Source organism: Procambarus clarkii, chromosome 12 (genome assembly GCF_040958095.1).
Source record: "Procambarus clarkii isolate CNS0578487 chromosome 12, FALCON_Pclarkii_2.0, whole genome shotgun sequence".
In the NCBI taxonomy this organism is placed as follows: Eukaryota; Metazoa; Arthropoda; class Malacostraca; order Decapoda; family Cambaridae; genus Procambarus; species Procambarus clarkii.
This window is the reverse complement of record NC_091161.1, coordinates 28,057,434-28,072,778: the sequence shown is the minus strand read 5'-3', so window position 1 is coordinate 28,072,778 and position 15,345 is coordinate 28,057,434.

Genomic DNA, 15,345 nt, shown 5'->3' with positions numbered 1-15,345 from the left:
CATCGGTAACGCTTCACCACTGATTCCACAGACACACATGTAACTCCTCTACACTGCTTTAAGTCAAGACCTCACTATGGAGGTGTGTTCTACAACAGAGTACATCATACACTTCTTCTCCAGCCTCGAAGTTCCTCCAGGGTTGTTTGGGAAGGAGTTTGTGGAAAAACTTCGTGGTTAGAGAAAAGGTTGATGGAGGAACTCCGAGGCTGGAGAAGAAGTGTATGCTGAACTCTGTGGTAGACCATAACTCCATAGGGAGGTGTTGACTTCAAGCAGTATAGAGGAGCTAAATGTGTGTGTGGAATCAGTGGCGAAGCATCACTGATGTTGGATTGGGACTAAGTTGTGCAACAGATTGGGAGAACTACAAAAGTGCCTTTCCTGATATTTTGGAATACCTAGAGATGTGTATTGGTGTCGAGTTTCTAGGAGCTGAACAGAGGTTCATGGTGGACACACTATTGTGTAAGTGGAGTGCTTGAATGATAGATAATATCAGCAATAAAAATGATGGAAAGTTCCTTGGCATAATCATTGACAAGAGAACTTCAGCACTCACATACAACACGTTACCAAAAAACTCGCAAAAACTGTTGATACACTTTAAAATCGGATATGTTCCAACTATACTCTCCTCGCCTCTCATACTGCGAGTTAATATATCCCAATCTTACATACGGTATCAGTGCATGGGGTTCAACTACTCCAAACTACCCCAAGCTCAGAGATTTTCTCTAGAGATATTTGAGAGTAACTAATTTGCTCTCTGGTAGAGATGCCAGCACAGGAGATGCTGGCTGTTACGGTGCCCTCTCCTATTTCTTTCGTTTGCCTGCTTTAAGAGTCATATCAGCTCTCCCTACTGATTCTTTGAGATACAGAGAGTCTGTTGGTATATGTGGCGACCAGACCGGCCGGCAGATAAGGGAGAAATTTACATAATAAGTTTGTAGGTAAAGGGGAAAGTGGTGCCCTGATATAAATGAAAGAGTACCCCGTACCTGCAGATCCGCCGTTTTGTAGAAAAAGCTAGCCGTGTGCGGATTGGGTGGCGTGGGTCACGGGCGACCAATCAGAGCCCGCCGTGACGTCACCGAGTGCCCCAGGCGGCGCGAACGTCAGAGTTTACTTGACTGTGGAGGTGAGAGGACGCGCCTTAGCTCGGTCAGCTCTCGAGGATTTAAGGTTCTACAAGCCTTATTCAGTGGATTAACTTACCCATCGCAGCCCACCATCGTTATTGGAGACCCTGCGCTTCTGGGAAGCAAGAAAGAAGCCAAGTTCATTGAGCGGAGGAGTGCCAAACTTGGAAAATTGGTCGGCGACGACGTTGGGCGGCGCCGCTCGACGCTGAGGGCCTGGAAAGGTGTCACGGGAAGGCTTAGCTGTGACCGGGTCACATTCACCGAGGGTTTTGCAGGGACAACACCGTTCCTAGGACAAGGAGCAACGCCTTGAGGAAGGGATGAGTTTGTGCGTATAGTGATTAGCTCAGTGCCACTGGTGAACCAGGATTGGGATAGCTGAATCTTTGGGATTGGATCGACGATGACGCAAAGGCTGCACGATACCTGAGGACTAGTTGAACGTTCCTGGATCGTCAAGGATCGACTCAGGAAGCGTGGGAACCTCACACCATCGAGGGACAGGCGTCGTGAGCCAGGAATGTAAGGTTATCTTGAGATGATTTCGGGGCTTTAGTGTCCCCGCGGCCTGGTCCTCGACCAGGCCTCCACCCCCAGGAAGCAGCCCGTGACAGCTGACTAACTCCCAGGTCCCTATTTACGGCTAAGTAACAGGGGCATTCAGGGCGAAAGAAACTTTGCCCATTTGTTTCTGCCTTGTGCGGGAATCGAACCCACGCCACAGAATTACGAGTCCTGCGCGCTATCCACCAGGCTACGAGGCCCCATAGGTAGATCAAATTTCCCTCCCATTACCCCTTGTTTGAGTAGGCTAGATAGGCCACGATATTTGCATTTGTATGTTGCAGGATAGCATTGATACTTTAGTAGTAGGATAGGCTGCAGGGCAGCTTGTGTCCAGGACTGTTGGAGAGGATAGTGTGCGTGAACGGCAGGGCAGTGGAAGAAGAGGTGTTGACTTGGTGAAGAGGCCCTTCTGTGAGAGTGTGTGAGAGTCCTGTCTAATCTGCCCAGTTGAAGGAGTGGTTGGAGGTCGTGAAAGAAGAGTTGCTGACGATCTCCAGATTTTTTATCCTTATGTTCATTTTCCTGTATTGCTTATAAGTGTAGGTGTGATCATGTAATTTGTGTCAGTAAATTCACACATTTTATCATTGTGTTTAAGTGTGCCTCCATTATTATTATATTTCTCTATGAACATACACGAGGGTTATCATAGTACCACCTAGGGAACGTCACGTTCTCTATAGAAGTTCTTATCGCCTGGAGAGTGGTAAAGCAGCACAGACGTATATATAAGTGTACCCTAAGCCATCCGACCAGTATCAGAGCCTGAATGGTGGCAACAAGCAACGTAGTGGCTGGAGATAGGTAAAGCCACACAGACTTTTATGGGAGAGTACCCTGGGCTAACAGTTCAGTGGCAGATCGAGGGAGTAGCAACACTCTGGCAACAAATAGTATAGAATACACCCACTGAACTGCATCGCTGGGGTGCAGATATACTAACCCAGCTGGCGACCTTGTTAAGAAGAAGATAGAGAGGCAGGTGAGAAAGGAGTTCCTGCAACCTTTTTGTCTGGCAGGCAAGACTCAGGGAAGATATTGTTATAAGGTAAGCCTGAGTCTTCCTTCACTTCTCCACAGGTCTAGGCCGGAACTGTTAACAGCAGTTTCCCCGCGGTTGACTGAAGGGCTCCCAGGGTGAATCAGTGGCACCCCCCCCCCTTCCTTTCGTGTTAGTAGCAAAGACCTGCGGTGGTGGGCATTGCTGGTCCTCCCCTGTGGGACCAAGGAGACTCCGGTGAATCCCAGGAGTCGGAGGGGCTGAATATTCTGCCTTCTGAGCTCCTTGCAGCCGATTGCTAACGGAGCCCCAGGACACCCCCCGTGACATGGCACAGTTTACAGGCCATGCCCCAAGATCTTATCTTACTGTGAAATCTATTAATTTTGCAATTAAGAGTGATACATAATGAATATGTGAACCCTCAAAAAATATTTTCATGAGGGCTGACTTAAATGGGATATTAATGGTAATTTACAGAGTCCTGTTACTAGTTTGCATATAATTAATTGTATTATCTATGGAATGACATTTCAAAATGCATTACTTTTGCTGACTAAACTGCCTCTGGCCAAATTATTCTTCAATATAACTTCAATTTGATCTATGTTTGTTAAGAAACATGGCCGTCCATCGCCAGTTTTTCAAGGAAGGGTTAAGGAGGAAGCAAACCACGCCCAGCTTGACCCCAGTCATCACTCCTAAATAAGTAATTAATTATCAAAAGAGGCCACCAAACCATGTATGCTATGTAGGCTATGAGGCTATGTAGCACCATCAAATGTGTGGGATAATCAGAGGGCGCTGAATATCACCAAGGATGCTAATACGAGAACCGAAAATCATAAGGCGAGCGATATCAAAAGTATTCGAGTCACCAAGAATACTATCGAGGGACAAGAGACCGCGGGGGACAGTCGGAAAACAAGACACGCTCGTCCCGAAAGTCAGGACATTCAAAAAGGATATGCATGATCATAAGAGGGAAAATGCAATTAGGACAATAAGGAGCAGGGCAGCGCTCCATCAAGTGACCAGGCGTTAAGCGAGTATGGCCAATACGCAACCTTGCCAGAGCCATTTCCCATCACTGGTTATGGTGGTAGGAGGACGGCCACGAGGACACACAACTCTTAAGAGTGCGCAGTTTGTTACTAGTAACAGACGACCAATAAGCCTGCCAACGGGTAAGGATGGAGGAATGGATAACCGGGTAAAAGTCAGAGTAAGGAATACCTTTACGAGAGATGGGACAGAAGCAGACACCTTCCCTGGCAGCAACATCCGCATGCTCATTTAAATTGACACGAATATGGCTGGGAACCCAACAAAACTCAACCGACGTCTGGTTGGCATTTTGGTCCAAAAATGCAAAAATGAAAACTCGTTCGATTTCAATCAAACTTTTTTGACAAGTTCGATATGAAAAGTGTTTCATCTGGTCCAAGTTTCAGCATCGTAGCATAAATAGGAAGGGAGTAAAAAAATATTAAATTAGTTGTGAAAATTATGCAAAAATGGTCAAAATCGATTACCAAAAGTGTCAACTGAAATCATAACTACGACTCTTTGCTATCACAATAGCATATATTAAACAAATATTATAATTAGTTTAATTGGAAAAAAAATTAAGAAAAAAAAAGGATTTTTCTTCTATTTTTTTAATATTTTTTTTTTTCATTTTTTTGACGATTTGCATCAAACTTACACACCTGACTGTACGTAAGCCTATCTGCAAGGATGCCAATTTTGGAGAAAATTGGTTGATGTCAACCTCAGCCACAGATTTTAGAACCTTAGACTTTATTCATTTCTGTTTTTTTTTCAATTGACACAAACGTTTACAAAACTGATTCCTTTTTTATTCAATTTACATGAAACTTACACAGTATATGTGGAGGGCATGTCTCTACATTGGGGGGCTTTCATTTCTCTCTGATTTTATAATAGCAATAAACATACCATATTTGCAAAAAAAAAATTGGGGAACTTTGTACATTTGTATTAGGAAAACTAAAGATGTTTTGGAAATTCTAAATCGCCAAATCCTTTATTATATGCTAATGTGTCAGAAAAGTGTCACAGAATAATTATATCTGAAACGTGTGTTCTGAAGTGTGGACTTGAAAATAAGTAAAAAACGTTGAGAGAGAAAAAAAAAAAACTCCCTTTCTATTTACGCTGCAGTACTGAAACTTGGGACAATTTAAGCACTTTTCATATACAACTAGAAAATTAATATTGGTTGACATTGAACAACTTTCACTATAATAACCAGCCGCCCCCTTAAATTTACTGTGAACAAGAAACAGCCAATGCTGGATCTCGACAACCACTGGATGAACCGGATTAAAGGACAGGAGAGTCATGAGGGCACTACGAGAGTCAACAACAACTACAAAGGAAGATTGACAACGAGAGAGCAGGAGACAAAGAGCAGAGAGAATAGCATAAAGTTCCGCTGTGAAGATGCTAGTCTCCGGAGGTAAGCGACACATAAGTGCAATCAGGAAAAACAAAGTAGCCTACACCGTCCGCTGACTTAGACCCATCGGTGAAGATAGAAATGGAGTGGAGTGAGAAGAAAAGTGCTCAAGGAAAAGGCATTTTAGAACCGTAGGGGGGAGGGTAAAAGCTTTAGTGATGCGGGTTAAGGATATACAAAACTGCGGAAGGGGGGACTCCACGGGGGCAAAGAAAGAACAACACGAGGAGAAATATTAGAAATACAATCAGAATGAATCTTGTAAGAGATAACCAGACAAAGAGTGAGGTGGTGAAGAAAAACAGGAACCGCAGAAGGGGCAAAAGTTAAAGCACGACAGAGGCGAGAGGATGGATGTTGCAAGGACCTTGCAAGATAACGAAGACTGTAGCGATCACGGCGGTCCTGGATTGACAGGAAGCCAGTGTCAACATTCAAGCTGAGGACGGGAGTCGAACGAAAGGCACCAGAACTGAGGCACAACCCAGTATGGTGCAAAGCATAAGGACGGCGAAGAGTAGAAGGAGAAGCAGACGAGTAAGCAGGGCAACCATAGTCGAGCTTAGACAGGACGAGAAAGGAACGTAAAGTGAGTAGTGTGTGCTTATCCGCTCCCCAAGAAGTATGGGGCAATACCCGAAGGAGGGTAAGGTCCTTAGAGCATTCAACACGGAGGTAAGAGACATGAGGAGACCAAGACAAACGAGTGTCAAGAATCAACCCCAAAAGCTTAGCGGAATCCTTGTACACAATGGGGTGACCATAAAGCGACAAAGAAGGACGAAGAACGACACGCTTCCGAGTAAAAGTCATAGCACAATTCTTAGATGTAGAGAACCTGAAGCCATGATCAGTGGCCCAAGAAGACACGGCATCAGTCGCAAGTTGAAGTCAGAGTTGAAGGAGAGGCGAATCATCACCCTGACAGCAAAGGGTAAGGTCGTCACCCCTAAGTTGAGTAAGGTCGGCGGTCGTGGGGGCTGAGCCATGCCTTCGTGGTTGCAGTATTAAAAACCACTTTTAGTCACTAGGCATTTATTCGTCATCGGTCCGTGACCGGAGACTGTTGCCAGTATAGATTCCCATGTAATATGAACCATAAACGTCGCCAATATGGACCTGTATCCTGACAACACACCCAACGCTTTTTCGTATCGCCTGTATAAACAAACTTGAATCCAAAGTGCTCTTATGAAATGTATGCAGAAATTATTTCTGCACACGTCTCATTGGGTGATTATGAAAGACGATCTTGAGAGTAATATAAGGGTCGATTTGATATACACCAATGTCGAAATGACTGGCTTAAAATATTCTTATTCTAAGTTTTTACAGAAAAACACCTTTTTGGCAGGGAGAAGAAAGGAAATTAATTATTTGATTAAATTGTAAAATAGCCAATATATTTACAAGTAATGAACTGAGCTTTATGGACAACGATTATAAAGATTTATCCTAAATACGGAGTACATAAAATACTATTCGAGTTCTAATCGCAATAAATTTAACCCCGCATACAGTGAAGCCATGTTAAAAGTTTCAAAGACCGACAGAAGAGGAATACAATATTATATGTCGAATTTCGCTATCGTTCGGGCATGCTATTGGAAAAGTAATTGGCACCGAGATCAGCGAAGATTTTGACAAACTTAGGAGTTTAAAATATGATGCTGCCAGGGCGATATATGCATGTTCAGACCCGCAGCAGCCAAATGGAATGATGGATAATATATGCATTTATTGCAACAAAATTATGCCCACAAGTTACAGTAATCAGTTGGCTAATATACTGGTAGTTATCTCTTTAAATGGGGGGGGGGGCAAAGGTGGCAATAAGAAGTTATATAAACCTCTAAACACGTCCATTGTCGACAGTGTGAGCATTACAATGACAGATCAAGATGGCAACCTTGTTTATTTTGATACGCAAGGCTACACTACAGCAGTTTTGCATACATAGCTAGCTTCGGGGCTTATATAATTGAGCGTTAAAGCTTATAATCTTTATTACATCATATTTAGCAGCAAAAAGGTTGTAGATATTATCCCGCCATCGGTCAAAGAGTTATTATTACTCCTGACACCGCCTGTTTCTTTAAAAGGGGCTTGTTTGGGGAATATCCGAACTTTCAACAGCACTAGGCGAGATGTATGTGGGGGCTGCATTTTCATTTTTATAGCATGACTGGCGAGGAGAGCAGAGCCTTGTTGAGAACCTTAGCTCCCGAGGGCATTAAATATGGGGGGAGAAAGTCATACAAGACTAACAGCAGCGGATGCACATTGAATCAGTCGCTTAAACATCGAAGCTTAGAAATGTTATAAACTGCTGGGAAGCAATTTACGGGTAGGCGGGTTGTTAAGAAAGAAAAACGAGATTTGGACAAAAAATAATTATACTGCAGCAATAACAATGCTTTTCCTAAACCATTTTCATCTAGAATGGTTGAGTCAACTATCGCCTCGTGTCAAACAATTGACGTTTTACCAGTAAATTCTGGGGTTAATAAATTTAGAGATATGTACCTCGAATTTAGCATTTTAAGGCGTGAATGGACACTTTCTCTACATGTCATCATTTGCTTTAGAACTATCACTGGCTTTAACGGGAAAAGATTAGGATACAGTAATTGGGGACGCCTAAAAAGTATCAATAATTAATGGTCAGGTTATCTTGAGATGATTTCGGGGCTTAGTGTCCCTACGGCCCGGTCCTCGACCAGGCCTCCACCCCCCAGGAAGCAGCCCATGACAGCTGACTAACTCCCAGGTACCTATTTACTGCTAGGTAACAGGGGCATCAGGGTAAAAGAAACTGCCCATTGTTTCACGCCGGCGCCCGGGATCGAACCCGGGACCACAGGGTCACGCATCCAGTGTTCTGCCCGCTCAGCCAACGGCTCCCCTCACAGAGCTGTCTGTCGCATATTATTTAAATCTATAGTGGTATATTTCAACGAGACCGTAATCGAAACTAACACTATTCACACACTGGAGTTATATATGGCTGCTGACAACTATTTACAGATGCAATGCTGAGACATATAGGAAATTTGGAGCATTGCTTTAAAGGCCCTAGCAAATTTTCTGGAGGTTATTTTACGGGGATGACCCCAGAATAAAGGCAACGAATGTCTGATATGAAAACGATGGGGTAACACACGGGCTTTAAATTGTTGTCGGATGTTACAACAATTAGCGAATATGTTCTAGATAATGTGAAAGTGTGCATTTGCCTTGAAATGAACCCTGATAAATGGATTATACAGAGTGAAAAGGATAATGCAAACTTTAAATATCATTAAGATGGCAAGGTTATAGGCAGATCACAACTCCATTCCCCGCTGGTTTAATGGCCATAAGTAAGGCATTGATACAAAATAACTCCCCGATAACATACACATTCGATAAAACTATTAAAGACTTTTATACTGTGCAAAGGCCAGCGAGAAATTACAATGGATCAGTTCCTGGGAGACTGATTCCCGAGCTATTATGCATGGTCATCGTGGATATGAAAGCCATGTCAGGAGGTTGTGCCCAGAACCCGATATATTTTGGGAACTGCCAGCTTACTAATGTATTTATAACTGAATAGCAGTAATTTATTTAATATCACTTGTAACTTTCCACACAACTGTATAAAATTATATTACACGACGCTACAAATTAGCACACTAACCTAAGATGCATTTCTTAATGGGGGCTTTATACTAGCCTTTAATTTACAACCTGAATCTATAAAAGATGCAATGCCCCTGGAAGTTTCTGGTAATCTGAGAATTAGTCTAATTTAAAATACCTGTAGCAGGAAATCGAGTCATTTTGCTTTATGGAGTCTTCCCTCTGGCGTCCTGAAAATTAATGTAGAACGCAGAATTGTCTGTGATACAAGAGCATCATACTATGAATTGTCTGGAAATCACTGAAACATTGAATGGGGTCTTGGGTTCAAAAGCCTTATATAAGGGATGCTATCTAGCCGATGATACAAGAAATATTTCGAAAATTATCAATGATAGGCCTGTGGTATTTATAATATTCTAGATGTGGCATCAGCGCATATGATAGGTCATTGGGGTCACATTTTTTATTGCTAAGGCAGCAACCAAGACGAAAATTATCATTCTGGACCATTTTTGGATTCCTCGTCTGCGCGAGCGGCTCGTCTGCGGGTCACAAAGTCCTCTGCCTCCACGCTCTCCTCCTCCGGCAGCCAGGGACACGTCAGTAAGCTCTTCCATGAGTGCAGGAGCAATAAGTACGATCACAGCCCTGTAGGGACAGACATGAGCTACCCTCTGGAATCCGCGAGGGGCGGCAACACGGGCGTTGGTCGCCCGCTGGCAGAACCACCCGTCAAGGTCAATCATTGTCGAGTCTAGTCGAAGTTGGGGTGAGAGTGAAAGACACGTGAGCACGACCTTGCCAAAAAACAATATATATCTAGGGATATTTCAGTGATACAGGAACTAAACACAGTCAGATCTCAAAGTGCGTCTCAACATATTAAATAATATACGATAGTGATTGTTATTCGACTTTTGTGTTTTAAGGAAATAAGTGAATTGCGAGTGTAGTCAACAGGTCCACCGCCTGCCTGCCTGCCCTCATGGTGCCAGAGCCCGGAGACAAATGTTGCCTAGAAGTTTAAAAACCAAACAAAAAAATCGCATCCCTCCTTATTGAAACATCAAAAAGTCATAGTTGTCCCGTGCTAAACTATGTAACAGTGTGTCAATTGTAAAAATTAGGATAACATACCTTAATATCAAATGAGCAAATTATACACAAAATAAGTCTGTTGTATGTAAATGTGGGCCATCCCATAGACCCACGTCCCGTGTGCCCACCGTGTGCGCATGCTTACTAGTAATTTGTTTCCAAAAAGTGTAATAGGGTAATGTCGATCTAGGAATTAGTAACAAAATGAATATCATTGCAAGTCGGAAATAAAGCCGAAAATCCCTTATGGTAATACAGGCAAACTAATATATCAATGTTATAACTCATGTAACTGGCAACTGACGGCATCCAGCCCGCGACCTGGAACAACAACGTGTCAACTATACTTCCCTTGGGACCCTCATCCGTGAGGTAAGTACCTGCCCACACAGTAGAACATATATAATATTGTAAATACATATATATATACAGCAAAACACGGCAAAATGGGAGTAAAACAAATTTGCAGCCACTGTAATAACGCCTTAAAGTCGAAGGCAGCGGGAATTGAATGTTATATATGTAAGAATAGATTTCATTCGGCTTGAACAGGAGTAACACCGCGGGACAGAGCTGGCCATTTGCTCTGGGTATATAAAAATGACCTGCCATCTTGGAATATCCTAAAAAAAACTTCTAGATAACATGACTCATGACCGGAAAACATCGTTCATTGAAAGCCTACCCGCCATCCAGAAAGTGTGGGAAATGATAATTGACAATTGTTTCTAATATAATTAACATTAGATAAGTCATCTTGGATATAATATGACTAATAGACCAGGGGGCGGAGACCATAGTCAGGAAGGAAACAAAGGAAGTTGCAAACTGTGATTCAATATGCCCGGATGAAGACGACAGTAGACTAGAAAGTGTAACAGACAGCACTGACAGCTCGATAGGTACAGACACTTCAACTGTCCCCGATAAAGCGAGTCAGACCGGATGAACAGACATGCGCAAATTTTATGCAAAGGGCACATGCAGACAGATATGCTGGTAATAATAAAGGATTATTATGCAGTTACCACCATCCCATTTTTTTTTTAAATATGTTCAGGAAAGGACAGTGTCGATTTGGATCAACATGTAGATTTTTCAGTCCTAACAGGTGCCGAACCTCACTCGAGTACAGAAAATGCTATAACCTCAGCTGGACATACTTTCACGTGAAAGGCTCGGAACGCTACATAGAGTGTCAATCAAGATGATGAATTTGGTGGAAACTATAATTTTTTTTATACCCAACTGAAAAAACATTTCAAAAGAAGGAGCATAAAGAATGTATGGAACTGGATGCCAGAACCACTTGCATATCAGAATTACAGATACAATTACAGACCAAAAACGAACTACAACTATGACAGGCAACGGCCCAACAATAATCAGCACTGGTCAGAACAAACTCAACATGTCCACGCATAATGGGCTTGCCGAAACGGTCTCCCAATCAAACTATCACTAATAGAGTAACCTCATTCATCTTTGCCAACATACAAGAACTAAAATCAAGGACAAACAACAAAGTTCAATTCATAAATGGCCTCCTCACGGAGTCAAATGCAGTATTTGGAGCTATCACCGAATCCCATGCAAGGGAATTCTTGGGCAGCGAGGTCTGGATACCAGGATACAACCTTTACAAGTGTGATAGGGTAAATAGGTCACATGGAGAAGTGGGTCTGTATATTAGGGAAAACTTTGTATGCTCGGAGCTCCTTAACGTAACAAAGACGGTGGTAGAGGTAATGGGAGTAAAAACAGAAATAAACTTAGTTATTTTCTAATATACAAACCACCAGATGCAACGGCCGAGGAAGTCACAGAACATTTAAAAAAATAGAGAATAGCCTTGATAATTTGAAGAACACGATACCTGATATTATCTTCTTAGGTGACTTCAACTTGCCGAGTCTCAGGTGGAGAATAGCAAACAATAATATTATACCAGGAAATCTATTGGAACATAACAAACCACAGATTAAAGAACTGCTTAGATTCTGTGACAAGTTTTCACTCAACCAGCAGATATCAGAGCCAACGAGAAATTAAAATATTCTAGATCTGGTTTTTACAAACAATGAAGACATTATCAGGGACGTTACAATATCAGATACCACATACTCAGATCACAACCTCATTGAAGTGCCAACTACCATCAATACTTGGAAGAGACCTAGAACAATGATCAAACGAGAGGGGTTATTCAGTAAATTCAATTTTAATAATAAAAGGATAGACTGGGAGAAAATAAACAGGGAACTTAAAACAGTTTCCCATGGAATGTTTGTAAGCTATAGAAGTCCTACAGAAGGAATTGAAAACTGACTTCGGAAGCATATCAAGTCTGTCTGAAACATGTTCCGTTGAGGAAAGCCAGAAAGAGGTCCAACGTAGAAAGAGAACGCAGACGACACTATAAAATAATGAAAAAAAAATAACGGAAATGCTTAAGCAGACATGACTTTCCCAACAAAGAAGGAATAATTTAAATAGGGAGATTAAAGAAATCGAGCGGAATTTGAAACTCAGACCGAAGAAAGGCAGAATTCCCAGTAAATGAAAAAGAACTATGATCATCCTTATCCCTAAAGCCAATGGAGAGTACAGACCTGTGTCTTTAACCTCGTGTTTTTGTAAAATGAGGGAGAGGATCGATTGATGATTGATAAAGATTAAGCCACCCAAGAGGTGGCATGGGCATGAATAGCCCGTAAGTGGTACAATTTTTTCTTTTTTTCCCAGTGTTCTGAGGTTGCATTTAACCATCAAGCTGTTATCGTGGGGGAGGATACTGCTTCACAGTCTTTATGAGGGTGTCCAGCTGCTGGACACCTTTGTTGACCAGGAGAGTGGCTGTGTTGATGGCTTCAGGGTGGCCACTGCATGATTCAGGAACTCTTAAAGCTCTTCTAAGGTCATTGGTTGCTTCACATTCCAGAAGATAGTGAAGTAATGGCTTTTCTGTGACAGTTTGGCAGAAGATGCACTCTCTCTGTCGGGGTTCACCAATCTCCCAGTTGCATCTGTAACCTAGACGTAGTCTATATAGCCTAACTGCTATTTCCCTGTGGATTCCTTTTGGGATATTTAACCTTTCTAATTTGGTTGCCTGAAGATACCATGTTGCAGATGGCGAACCTTCAGCTATTCTCTGGTGTAGGTAGGCTTTGTTGAGATGTGAGAGTTTTTTGGTGATGATGTTTTTTATGTTCTCTAGGCTGGGTTGAATTGTTTTATGTATCACTGGATGACGAGTTGCCAATTTAGCAATTTCATCAGCTTTTTCATTTAATGGGATTAAAATATGGGATGGGATCCAGTTTAAAGTTATGTTGAGGCCTTTGCCTTTAGCGACTGCTCCTTGATACAAAATGGTGGTAATTATTTCCACATTATCTTTCCACTGTTTTTGTCCTAGTATTTGAAGTGCAGCTTTTGAGTCTGTGTGTATGATTGCATTTTGAGTGTTTTGTGCAATCACATATGCGAATGCCTGTTGTATGGCGAACAGCTCAGTTTGGGTTGATGATACTAGTCCTCCCAGTCTCCAATATGCCTGAACGCTGGTCGTGCAAAGAGCAGCGCCAGCACTCTCATTTTCTGTGTCCACCAATCCGTCTGTGAAGATGTGGGTGGCTCCTGCTACTGCTATGCTATTCATTTGCTCTTCTATTATGCGCCTTAGGATTGTCGGATCATAGGCAGCCTTTTTCATTGGGAGACTTTCTATTACTATTTTGAAAGTAGGCTCTTCCCACGGCGCGGAAGGAGTGTAATTTGGGAGTGGATGATCACCCTCTCTATCAAGAATCATGTTTTTTATATGTAGTCTGTTTAGGACTTTTCCTTCTCTTGCGACCCAAGAGTTTCCATTGTTTTGGCCTAGTCCAACCACCAAAGCCTGCCGTACTGGGATTGGATCAGAAGAAATAATTATCTTACTGATAATTGTAGCTGTCCTTTGTGATATTCTTTCTTGTAGAGAGGGCAAACCCGTCTCCAGTCTAAGAGTTTCAAGCCTCGTCCACATGGGGGCTCCCAGTGCCGCTCTCATAGCATTGTTTTGGGCAACTTCAAGCTTTTTCCACTGTTGGTGTGATAGATTTGTGAGTGCAGGTGCGGCATAATCGATCACTGATCTGACTGCCTGTACATAGTATGTGCGAAGGACTTGCAGATTGGCTCCTCCAGAAAGGGAGGTTAGCGACCTGAGGATTGCCGTCCGGGCCGCAGTTCGCTCTCTCAAGTATGTGACCTCAGCATTAAAATTCATGTGTGTGTCCAGGATGATTCCTAGATACTGATAGGTGTCGACCCATTCTATTGGTTGACCCTGTACTGTGAGTTGGATGTTGGGCTTGGGAGAGGATCATTTTAAATAAACTTTTGTATATAATAGGTGATCAGCTGTCTAATAATTTTTCGGGTTCCTCAGAGGAAAAAGTACCTCTGACTGTATTATTAAATGTCTAGCTAATGGTAATGATTATTATAGAATTTTTATTGATTTACAAGGAGCTTTTGATAACAAAGCCAACAAACAGCCAACAAAGAGGTTATTTTATATGAATTAGCTGGTCTTGGCGTTGAAGGGAGATTATTGCGCTGGATAGGGGATTATCTTCAGGAAAGGAAGGCTCAGGTGTGGTATCAAGGTTGTATGGTTCAAGGTTCAAGGTATCAAGGTCAAGAACTCTGCACACCTCAGGGAGGAGTGTTGAGTCTCACCCTGTTTAATGTACTAATGAATAAGATAGCATCTGAGAAATACTCAAATTGGGTAACTCCAATCATATATGCCGATGATATTTTGTTTCAGGGCAAAGATATTTCAAAGGTTCAAACAGTGTTGGACAATTTCGGAAACCTGTGTCACCACATGGGACTAGTGGTTAATGAAGACAAAACTAAAGTTTGAATGTAGAAGTCGGAGGCCCATTATATTGGAAATAAACGGTAAAAATATAGAGAGAGTTAATATATATAAATATTTAGGCATATATGTTGGATATACTCATGAGAGTTTGGAAACTGAGATGAACAGACTGTTGGGTCAATGTCGGAAGAGATTACAACCTCTGAAGGCCTTGGCATGCTGTGGAAAGGAGTGGGAGTCCCTGTTCTACGAATGATGTACTTGAGTACTGTAAGATTTCTTATTGATTATGCTGCACCTGTCATTTCTTGTTTTGGTAAAGGTAGGATGGGCAAGTTGGAGAAGATACAAAATGAAGCCATTGGGGGTCGTTTTGAGCCGCAGGCCGGGCTCTGCTCCCCTTAGCTACCTGAAATTTTTGCCCACACTTGTCTTGCAGACGTTTCTCTTCCAATAGAGCTAGTGAACTCTAGCCATTGTCTTTCCCTTTGTAACTCATCTGCAATGTATGTACCTTTACCTGAATAAAAAATCTAATCTA